Source organism: Protopterus annectens, chromosome 8.part0 (genome assembly GCF_019279795.1).
Source record: "Protopterus annectens isolate FY-2018-M chromosome 8.part0, PAN1.0, whole genome shotgun sequence".
Taxonomy (NCBI): domain Eukaryota; kingdom Metazoa; phylum Chordata; order Ceratodontiformes; family Protopteridae; genus Protopterus; species Protopterus annectens.
The window spans coordinates 354740863-354753164 of record NC_056741.1 but is presented as its reverse complement, the minus strand read 5'-3'; positions in this window follow the sequence as shown (position 1 = coordinate 354753164).

Sequence of the window (12302 nt, the reverse complement as noted above, 5' to 3'; positions counted from 1 at the left end):
TGTATTCTCTGAACAATAAAAACTATGAAACTATAATGACTGGCATTATTGACTGACAATAATCCTCAGCAATTTACCACAAAAAAGGCAGCAAGGGGTAGAGCATAAATATGGGGTTAAATGAGTGATGTTTTGGAAAATCAGAATCAGATAAGACAAAAATTATTCTAATTTACTTAAAACATTAACAGAGCAACAGGCTTGCATCAACATGCATTCTTTTAAACATTTGAACAATAAAAGCTATGAATCTCTTATAGCTGGCATTACTGTTTGACTATACACCTAAACAATGTATTAGAAAATAGTGACATAGTGGAAGGTCTTGCAGTTAGTCCAAAGGATTAAGGCTCTAAGCTTTTAGTGAGCTGCTACCTGTAAACACGGGAACAGGGTTTGATTCTTTCTACCTGATTTCCCTTTCTGTGTAATTTTGAGTAAGTCACTTAACCAGACAGTGCTCCTGAGTCACCCCTTTATCTGGTTTAAAAGACAGAAAATCAAAAAGGTGGGGCACATGTATGTGGATAAATACTCATGTGCAGTTTCTGAACAATAAGAGCAGATATGGATCATGGTCAAATCAGGCCCCCCTCCCCCACAGCCATACTATTATCCTGTTACTTAGCTGTCTCTACCCAGTTACCATTAAACACTGTTGAAACCTGTCCGCGTATATATTATTTTCTTTGTTATGTTTACAATAATCAGAGATTTGGATTTAATGTAAAACATTTTATTGAAAATTTTATAACAGAACACTGACAGCCATTTTCTAAACAAAGCAAAACAGTCTCCCATTGAAAACAGACAGTATAAGAAACAGTAAACTTCTTTATTGAAAAGGCATCTGGCAACCCATTAAACCACAAGAGACATGCTGGTATTCATACTCATATAGCATACAGTGAGAAACTAATTAGGGGCCATGTGAAGAGTATAGGAATTTAAAAGACAAAAGTGTAATGAATTTGCTAGCAGCATGTGACAGCCTATGGGAGACACGTGTCATTTGTAGGGGCAGCCTAGAAGCACTGTGTGGTGACTTGCACTAGACAAATAAAGGCTGAGGGAATCAAAAGCTGCAGTACAGGAAGCTGGTCATTAACAGCTCATAGCCGTAATGCAGCTGCACTAAGTACTACACTGTTGGTATCCCAACATAATACATTTCTCATCCTTGTGCCTGCAAAATCAAATTAAATTAAAAAGCATTGACAAATAATATTTTAACATTAAGCTTGTAGACTTCATGTTTTGCAATTTATTCTCAGACAAATAAGCATGTAAGTAAGTCAACAAAACAAGGAAACACTGGATCCTACCCAAACAACATGGCTCATATGATGAAGCTGCTGTTTGATATACTCAGTTATTTTCTTCTTTTCCATAATAACTACACTGGGATGCAGAATACATACACACACGCACGTGTGTATACACACACAAACATACACACACACACACACACACACACACACACACACACACACACACACACACACACACACACACACACACACATTACAATGAATTACAGCCCCTTGTATGACTGCTTACATTCAGATGACTGTGTGCAGTAAAATAAATAAATGAATACATAAAGAAGTATTTCAACTCACTATTGTGACAATTGTCCAGTGCATCCCATTGTACACCACATACCTTCCCAACCACTTAAATCTAGAAAGATGCCAAGACCCAACAATCAGGAATAGATTTTAAATCTTTCTCTAACATACTTAGAAAGTTGCATTAAGAAGCATTTTCTGAAAGACACAAAGTCTGAAACTCTCATGCCTGACATTATTTAGGGAATGTAATCCACAACAATTTGCCAAAAAGCCACAAGTTTTGCAAAGAACAGACCAAATTTATTTATTTACTAGGAAGGTCTGACTTGGAACGAGCCAGTTTTCAGCAGAGGCCCAGGGAGAAATGCTCCAGATGCATGTCTTTGTAATGAGGGAGGAAACCGACACAAACACAGTGAGGACATGTAGACTCCACACAGAAGACACACCAGCTGAGAATCGAACCAGAGAGGTTTTGCTGTGAGGTGACAATGCAAACCACTGCACCATTCATAATATAAAATAATTTTCAATTTCTTTGTTCAAGAAATCTGCAGAAAACCAAAAATAATTGGAAGGGCCCCAAGTGGGACACCATTTAAATACTGATTTTTTTATCTATTTGTTAACAATTTAAACCCACTGGATGAAGTGTGCCTTTTTTCAGGGGCGACCCAAGAGTACTGTCTGAGTATCTTCTTCATATTCACATCATAAGCAAATGGAGGTGGAAGGATTCAAACCTTGCATACTTTTGACTATAAAAAGCAACAAGAAGCAATTCATTAGCAGCTCAGAGACTTAAGAGACAAATAAGGGAGGTCTGGCAGTTGGTGTGGAGGATTAGAGATCCATGTTAATAGTACATGGTTTAATTCTCTCCAACAAATTACTTACTCAGAAGCTGCAATGTACATGCACGTTTTAAACCACACAGACACATAACACACACACACACAACACACAAACACACACACACACACACACACACACACACACACACACACACACACACACACAGACACACACACACACACACACACACACACACACACACACACACACACACACACCTTATTCCTCTGTTGCTGAAAAGATCTCCCAACTGCTGCATCACACTCCTTTTGTGACACTTAGATTGCTGCTGTAAGAGCTCCCCTGAATATAACAACTGCTTTCAGAATGCTTATGCCAAGGCAACTACTGTTTAAGTAAAAAAAAAAAAATGCTTGTGGCATATTTTCTCATATGACATCAGAATGTGCTTGACTAAAGTCAAGCATATGTGTAGACAGGCACACGCTTGCATGCAGGTGGACGAATTCCAAGGACTAAGCCACTCCGGCACACACGGTCATGGAAGGGTATTGTTTACCCATGTGCTACCCCAGCATCACCCCTAATGAAAAGGCAGGTCGTTCTAACTGATTTTGCAGTTACTAATGTTAAATGCTTCTATTTATTTATTTCCCACTTACTAACCATGGCTAATACCTGAGTTAGCAAGGACAAATCAAGGCAGGTTCTTGTAGTAGTAACTATTTTGTATTTAGACACTCATTAGTGTAAATCCAGGAATAGTGATAGTGAATGACAGAAAATGCAGATATACATATACTAAGTCCAGAATTAGTGTGTCTCATAGTTGTACGCTGCTCACGATGGGTTCCCTTATATCTATGTGCAGCACTGGGTATCCCTTTCCTGTGCAGTGGTTCCCTGCTTGCTAAGCAGCACTGGGTATCCCCTTCTTGTGCAGTGGTGCCCTAATTGCTAAGTAGAGATTCCCTTTTCTCCCCAGCTCGTATGCAGAGTTATACTCCCGGCCTGCCAAACAGATTCTCATGTCCTCAGGCAAAATGCTAAGGATTTGTTCCCTCACCAAATGGTCTACCAACTTTTCAGAAGTAGTGACCTGACACCCACTCACCCACCTGTGAAAATAAGTGCTTAAATCAGCAATATGATAACATACATTTTCATCTACCTTGTGTATATGCTCACAAAGCATTTTTCTGTAAGTTTTAGGTGTTAAAACATTCCAATAAATATTGTTGAACTTTATCATAGTTTAAATAATTAGTGTCAGACAATTTAGAAACATAAGTTACAGCTTTACCATGGAGTAAGAGGGTCATGAACCTTGCCCAGTGCCATTGGTCAACATTATACTGTCTACATACTCTTTCAAACATATTAATAAAACTATCAAATTTATCACCCTCTGTAAACTGTGGAAGAAATTTACTGACCATTATTGCTTCTGAGGTTCACTTATTCCCTTCTCCATTACCTCCATGACCCTGATGAAGAGTTAGCATCTCCCTCTCATGTTGGTACTGTTTCTCATTTTCTTCAGTCTCCAAATGATGCAATCCCTGCTAATTCTAATTCCATATGTTTTGTCTGCCGTAGTCTCTCTGCTGATTTTAATTCCAAACATTTGGCCTCCAGTTCAAGTCTCTTTATCTCCAGATGGGTTTTAAATCCTCTGAGGAAAAGGTGACCTGTCCTGTTTCCGAGGGCTGCAAATCCCCATTGGCAGACTGGTTATCCTCCTGGTTGCTGGTCTGTGCTGCAGCTGTGACTAAGGCTGAAATCATTTCCTCTTTAGTCAGGTTGACATGTACCAGTCCTTTGGCTTTGCACGCCTTGGCCAACTGGTTCTTTGTCAGCTTGCCATAATACTCTGCTGACATTGTTGCTTGCTTACCCTGACTTAACTAAACTAACAAAAATAAATAAAACTATTGTGAAAATGAAACTCTATATGTTTACCTTGTGGCTACTGAGAGTACACACACCTTCAGTGACAAATGACTATGGGCTACAGAAGTTCAATTATTATCCCACCACTGCCACCAATATGTGACGTACCTTCTCTGGGCCAGTGATCAAGGAGCCTCAATTCTCACTATGGACATGAGGGAAATAGACACACATAGTACTTTCAGATGCAGCTTTCTGCACGAAGCTCAATTTCCCTTTAAGACCACACAGGGAACACACTCCAGTCCTGGAGCTAGGCTGTCTCTCTCTATCTATCTCCAGGCCCCAAATAAGAATCCATACTGATCACTAAAGAGCTCTGTGTTCCTGTTTCAAGTAGATGATACACACACTCTTTGAGATATGATTTTCACACACACAAGCGCACACACTCTTTGAGATATGATTTTCACACACACACACACACACACACACACACACACACACACACACACACACACACACACACACACACACACACACACACTGCACAGCACACACACACACACACACACACACACACACACACACACACACACACACACACCTGGGAAAGGATGGCACAGATTACCTGCTATTCCACATCTTCTCAGGTCATAAGGTAGTTCCACTGCCACCACCCAGCTACTCTAAGGCTCTTAACAGGGTATCCAATTGTACTGAGTGAAATTAATACTAATATCAATGATTGTGTTGCCAGACCAGCAAGACTTTCAGGAGTGTGATGCCACAGCATCAGTAAATAAATATAAGTACTCTTAAAGGTTAAATATTTCCTAAAAAGACCAGTCACAATGAAAAGTTTAAATATATTTAATAACAAATAATAAAAGAACATGAAAATACTGATTATCTATTTACAATAAACACGAGGGTTTCAATCACAGGAATTATTAAAAATAACATAGATGTAAAGATTCACACAGATACAGATAAACAATACTTAACTATTCTCACTATATTTTCCTGACTCATCTGAAGAATTACTGTTTCCTGCTTACTTAATAGAGCAAGGCAATGTGGGTGTGTGATCTTTCTTGTCAGGTTTCACAAACAGACTGCCCTGAGACTTCTGTCTCATCTAGTATTAAAGCATCATTTCAGTGCTGGATTACATAATGGTATCACATCTGGTCACCTGACTGTGAGTTTACCGCACTACCCCTTTTACTAGAATCTGAGCCATAATCTTGCACATATGTGTCACAATACACACACACACACACACACACACACACACACACACACACACACACACACACATACACACACACATAGACCTTTGCTGAGATGTACTATAGCATCTGGAATCTATAAAACCATTTCAACACTTCCACTCTTCCAGGGTAGCAATTAGTTCGCCACTAAGGAAAATACATCAGGATTCCCAGTCCTTGTTTTCACAGAAGTTACATCTCTGGCTGCATTTAGGCCTGTGAGATACAATATTTATGGCTTATATCAAGTAATTTAATTTCAGGTTAGTTTTCAAAGTTAGCAGGTTTGAGATCAACCTCTTCTCTTCCAGTATCTTCTGTTGCAATATATTCATTTCACCAGTTACAATACAGCCTGACATACAGGCATATTTCTTTTCTGTTCAGCAGGACCCACTGTTGGTACATTTTTTAATGCAAGCAACTTTACAAATACATTTTCAGCATATGCACCTGTGCAAATCAATTTGATATACAAATGACATATAATTCCTTACAAAACTCCCGGTAGCTATGCTGGTATATGTTACATATCCACTGCCCAACACCTCCTAGCATAGCTGCCACTATCAAACAACATCACACTTGACATTTGTTCTCCTGTATTTTTGGACTTTGTTTCATAGGGTTCACAGTTACGAATCTCAGAATTACAATAGGGGGTACCTTGTAACTGCTGCTCTTTGTGCAGTAGTTACTTGCTTAAGTTCTGTTTTTTTTCTTTCATTCTACATGCATTGTTAGTGAAGGGAAAGGAACTGGTAGCTCCCAGAAAAAAATATTGTCTTTTTAGTTTAAGTTCATACTGGATTAGATGCTCTAGATTTTTACTGGGCCCATTATTTAATTGAAGTTATGTGATACCATACCCCTTAGGCATTTATAACAGGTGATTGTTTGATATTGCTATTATTGAGATTAATTATGATTAAACAGATTACATTTGCAAATGTTTGTTGTGTACCAAATAGAAATGACTTAGTCTTACAAGGAAGTTATTTCATTTGATTGAACTAGTACCTGATGGTATTGAAATGTCTTTTAGTGCCTTCTGTAGTATAATAGGGAGATAGAAGATATTAGAATATAAGACCATAAAAGGTAGTTGGATTTCATGATGTTCTGCTGGCAGGTAATTTATAAAGATGGCAAAGAACAAGGGATCTGGTACAGATCCTTATGGTATTTGAAGGCTAAGTGTAGTGTAAACACTTCTTCCTTTAAGTAAGTAGGGGACAAGTGAAAAGGACTATCAGTGAAGCCAATGTTTACTTCTTTTGAAATTAGCTCATTACAGCTAAGAGCACCTCCAGGCATTTCTGCAGTTACCTTCTACTGCACATCTAGGCATCAAATATTGCTTTCATATTTGCATTAAAAATTCAAAAATCATGCTACACAAAAGGCATCAGAATATTTTATCTTGAAGCATATATGATGGCAAACACAATTGTATTGATATCTGACCTATGTCAGTGAGTATTTCCTAGAACTGTAAGGTGAGAACTTCATTTTTTTAAAGGCTCAAGCAACACCCACTGGAAGTTAAAGGTACACAGTCAAAAGAGCTGTACCGGAGGGAATGAGTTAAGTGATGATGATTCACTATGTCAAATGTTCATTTTCATCCATGAAGATAGCTCTATGAATGAGGTATTTTTCCCAGTTAGCAACACTTTTCTCTATATAACTTAATACTGGTACTGTATGGTACAGAAACCTGGGCAGTAAAGGCAGAGCAGATGAGATAACTAGCAGTGATGTAGATGAAGTCCCTGAGACAGGTGGTAGAATGCTCACTATAGGACAGACAAAGAAGTGAGAACATTAGGGCCAAAGACAAAGTATCCCCAATTGCAGAAAAGGTCAAGGAGAACAGATTACAGTGGTTCAAGCCCATGTGCACAAAAGTGAAAGATAATCTGGTGAAGAAGACTTGGGACAGACAGGAAGAATGCAAGAGGAAATAAGTATCCAGCAAAGAGGTGGATAGATTTTATGAAAGAAGACCTGTAAAAGTTAAACATGAGTGTTGAAGAAGGTAGAAGAGTGGCATTGAATAGAGAGAGATGGCTTCAGTTGACATGACACTCCAAACCCATGTAGAAAATGGGGAAAAGGGGGTTGATGATGATGATTTAAGGAAGTAAGAAGAAGGAAGAAAATGAAGGAGGAAAGGGGATAAGGAAATGAAAGACTATAGAGGGAAATAGGGATATGGAATGTGAATATAAGAAGAAGCAGAGGGGAAAAGTAGAGTGTGGTATGAAAAGTAATGAAGGATTATTACGTATATGCAGAAAGGTGTTTGGAGGATTAAAAAGGGTAATGACAGAAAAAAGAGAGAAAACACTTAAGTATATGGATGAGTGGGGATTTTTTTTGTGGAAAAAACATTGGATAAATTGCATTAGCAAATATGAAAGTGCAAGAAGAAGGATAATGCAATTTTTGCAGGATGGAGGAAAACGTTGATCATTTTGTGAATTGTTAATAATTTTTTGTAAACAAAAATGGTTTGAAAAATGAATTTGGACATGATATATTCAATCTATGAAAAAACAAAGAAAGAAGAAAATGATAAATGCGATAAGCTTTTTGTATATATAGGGGATATGGAAAAAAAATTAATCAGTGTTGTATAATAAGAAGACTCGGATAGTGGAAATTAATGCATTTAAAAACTGGTTGTGGAAAAGGGGGGAGTATATTGAAATGTTTTGAGGTAACAATATTAATTGTTATATTTCTTGATTTCCTTTTTTCATGATCTGTATAAAAGACACAAATCTACATCTATATCTATATTTGTATATATATATATATATATACATATATATATATATATATATATATATATATATATATATATATATATATATATATGAATCAATATATTGAGGAAGATATACATACACACCAAATATGCATAAATAGTGTACAACTGTGTATCAGTAAAGCAACCAATACTCTTTTTGATCTTTTACATTCATCGTGCATGAATCGTGCCATCCCCAATAGAACCAAGATGCTCACCTCCAAAAAAAGGAAGCCAATCTGGTGGTCCCTTGCAAACTTTGCAACAAAAGGAAGAAACTGTTGCAGAAAATAGGAAAATCCCAGGATGCTAAAAACTCCCTTACCAGCCTCAGCAAGAAGCTGAGATCCCTCATAAAATCCTCCAAAGCTAGTTAAGAAAATAAAATTGCAAAAGATTCCAAAGACAACCACAAGGCATTCTATAGCTATGTCAAGAATCTATATGGCAATGCTCAGATCTGCTCTGAGCTGCAACAGAATGGCATTAAATATACTGATCGCAAGGATATTGCCAATATCCAGGCAGATTGATTCAGTGCAAACTTCACCCCCTCTCACCCCCTAAAGGGCCCATCTCAATATCAAAAGATTGCCAAATTCCGCTAATAATGGCCACACAGGTAAAAAGCACACTCTCCAAAGCTATGAATATAGCATCCATGGGACCAGATGACATCCCAGGCTGTGTACTACATGAACTACAAAATGAACTGGCACCTCACCTAAGTGTCATGTTTAATCATAGCCTCACCGCAGTCTTCATGCCCACTGAGTGGTGTACAGCTACTGTTATCCCACTCCACAAGGGGGGATTCACCTTGGATCCCAGGAACTACTGCCCCATCAGTCTGACGAGCCTGATCTGAAAGGCCATGGAATGTATTATCATGAAACTTAGAATTAAAGACATTGGCAACCTTCAAACACTGGACCCCATGCAGCTTGGGTTCGTGAAGGGCCGATTTAGTCTCCTGAATCTGATTGACTTCTTTGAATCAGTCTCCAGAGCCGTGGACAAGGGTAAGATGGTTCACACAGCCTATCTGGACCTCACCATGGCCTTCGACACCATCCTCCACTCTGGAATCACAGATAAACTTACTAAGCTGGGCATTAATCCCTACATCACTCGATGGGTTGCAAACTGGCATACTGACAGAACCCACACTGTAAAAGTAGCCAACTCCAAATCCAGTTCCAGACAAGTGACAAGTGGAGTACATCAGGGTTCAGTCCTGGGACCGCTCTTGTTTGGCATCTACTTCTCTGAAGTACAGGCCAACACTAAGGGACTCTGGCTAACAAAGCTCACAGATGACTGCAAACTGGGAGCCATTACTGAATCCACAAATGATGTGGATATTCTATAAAATTGCCTTACAGAAACAGATGCTTGGTGCCAGAGCCATGGGCTCAAGCTCAGTGCCAAGAAATGTATAGTTATCCCCTTTGAGAAAAAAACATGTACCTATGAATTACCACATAGGTGGCAGTACACTAAACACCGAAAGTGTGATAAGAGACTTAGGGACAGAGGCTGACAGTGGTCTCACCTTCAATAACCACATCACCACAACAGTCAGGAAATCCTTCTATGCGGCACACCTCATCACTAAGGGCTTTTCATCCAGAAAAAAGTAGGTCATTGTCCCACTGTACTCATCCCTCATTAGACCCATTATAGAATACAACGCCCCATTTGGTGTGTACCTCTCAGGACATCTGCAACAACTGGAAAGGCCGCAGAAATACCTCACTAAAAGAATCACAGGCCTAAAGCAGATGTCCTATGCTGACCGTCTAAAAAAACTCCACCTATACTCTGTCGCATATCATCTACTTAGAGGCGATCACTGCTTAATATACAAGGCCATGTCAAACCCAGAGCTGTTGGACATGCTACACTTAAAGAAATCCCAATCCCTCAGAGACACACGCTCCAGGAATCTAACCCTTGTCATCACAATGAACAAAACATGCTGGAGGGATAGGTTCCTGACCCAGAGACTCCCCAGACTCTGGAATAGACTGCCCATACATGTCAAGCAGAGCGCCTCTTTGGATCTCTTCAAAAGGAACCCTGATTATTGGATGGGAGATAGGAAATTCACCCCGGGGATCACATCAATCGCCCTGCTAGACAGGGGTCCAGGGAAGTAAATACTGTGGGAAGAAATAGCAAGGTGATTGTTATGGCTAGGCTTGTATAGGCCCTAGGCCGATAGCCTAGTACCAACCTATGAACCTGAACTACCACCAACTCATCCACAGGGGATCTCAATGTAAAATGATTTACTTCTTGCTTTCCTTTCATGTTCAATGCCTAACGTATCCATATGGAATAAGTTAGTTACACATGCTTACTTACTCACTTATATGTTTGTTTATTTCCTTAATGTATGTATTTATTTACTTATAGCACTTGGCTTGCCTTTTCATAACTATGTTATGTTTTTGACAAATAACACTTAGTAGTGGTTTTCTTTACTTTCTGTATTGTTCTGTTGTAACTGCCTGTAATTTATAATTGTCATAACCAATGTTGTATGACTGTGCAACTGATTTTCTTCTCTACATTGTTAATTGATATATTTTTTTATTCTACAATGTTCATTTTCCCATTTATCTGGAGCTTTGCTTTTCTCAATGGGTCTCAAAAGAAAATGGGTTCTGAGACAGACCTCTAATGAAAAGGTCTTCTGTCCTGTCAGACTGAAGACAAATTAATAAACTTTCAACTTCAAACCACAAAAAACGAACTTGGCTTTGCCAGTAAAATACAGTAAAACAAACAGTTCCAGTTCCGTTCACAAACGTTAAAAACACATTTTATTTCACCAATAAAGATAAGCACTTTATTCACATATTTTAAAGGTAATTTTATGAATTAATTTGCTTTATGGAGGGGCAGACTAATTGTTGTTTTTTTATAATTTGATTGGTTGGATTGCTGGGGTGTGACACCAGCTGTTTGTAAATGTGGGAAATGTTTCATTTAAAAGCAGAACGGTGTTTCATGTTATCTGAAGAATTTCCTTAATATAAGGGACAAAATTGCTTATCTTTATTGGTGAAATAAAATTTGTTTTTAACGTACTTGAATGGAACTGTTTGTTTTACTATATTTTACCAACAAAGCCAGGTTTGTTTTTTGTGGTTCTGTCTTGTCAGAGCTACCTGATCAAACAATATTAAAATATAACTAAAAGTAAAATAATTGCAATTAGTAAACCAAAATAGTGTGGTCTTTGCACTGCAAAGTAAAAAATCTGACAGCAAGATTAAAAAAATCTGTAATAGTAACCTGCAACATTTCTATGGTTTGTGTACAGCCAAGCAGATGACTAAAAGGTCAACCTGGTAAAACTCAGATCTGAACATAAAGGCAAATGAACTCATTTGACCAGGAAGAGTCAAGCAAAATCTAGAGAGATACAGCTTGAACAAATATGCATATTTTGTTTGATTCCTGAATGTCAAACCAAGTCAAAATTTAACTCTTTTAGCCCTGCACCAATATTCTCATCAAGTTTGCAAATTCTCTTCAGAGAATCCTGAAATTAGTATCCTCATCACTAAGTTTGTGCGACACAAAAGATTAAATACCGCACACACCAACACACACACACACACACACACACACACACACACACACATGTGCATGCACACACACATTACACACACTCACACACACACATGCACACGCACACACACACACACACACACACACACACACACACACACACACACACACACACACGCACATGCACACCAATTAAGTTGATTTTGTAGCTTAGTATATGTTAGTCTGTGTAGTATTTTAAAAGTATAGAAAATTTAACATTTCTCCCCCTCACAAGTTCATCTTTGCTTGCTGCATTGACAGGCTGTAATCCTTCACACTTGTCTCTGGTAAGCATTG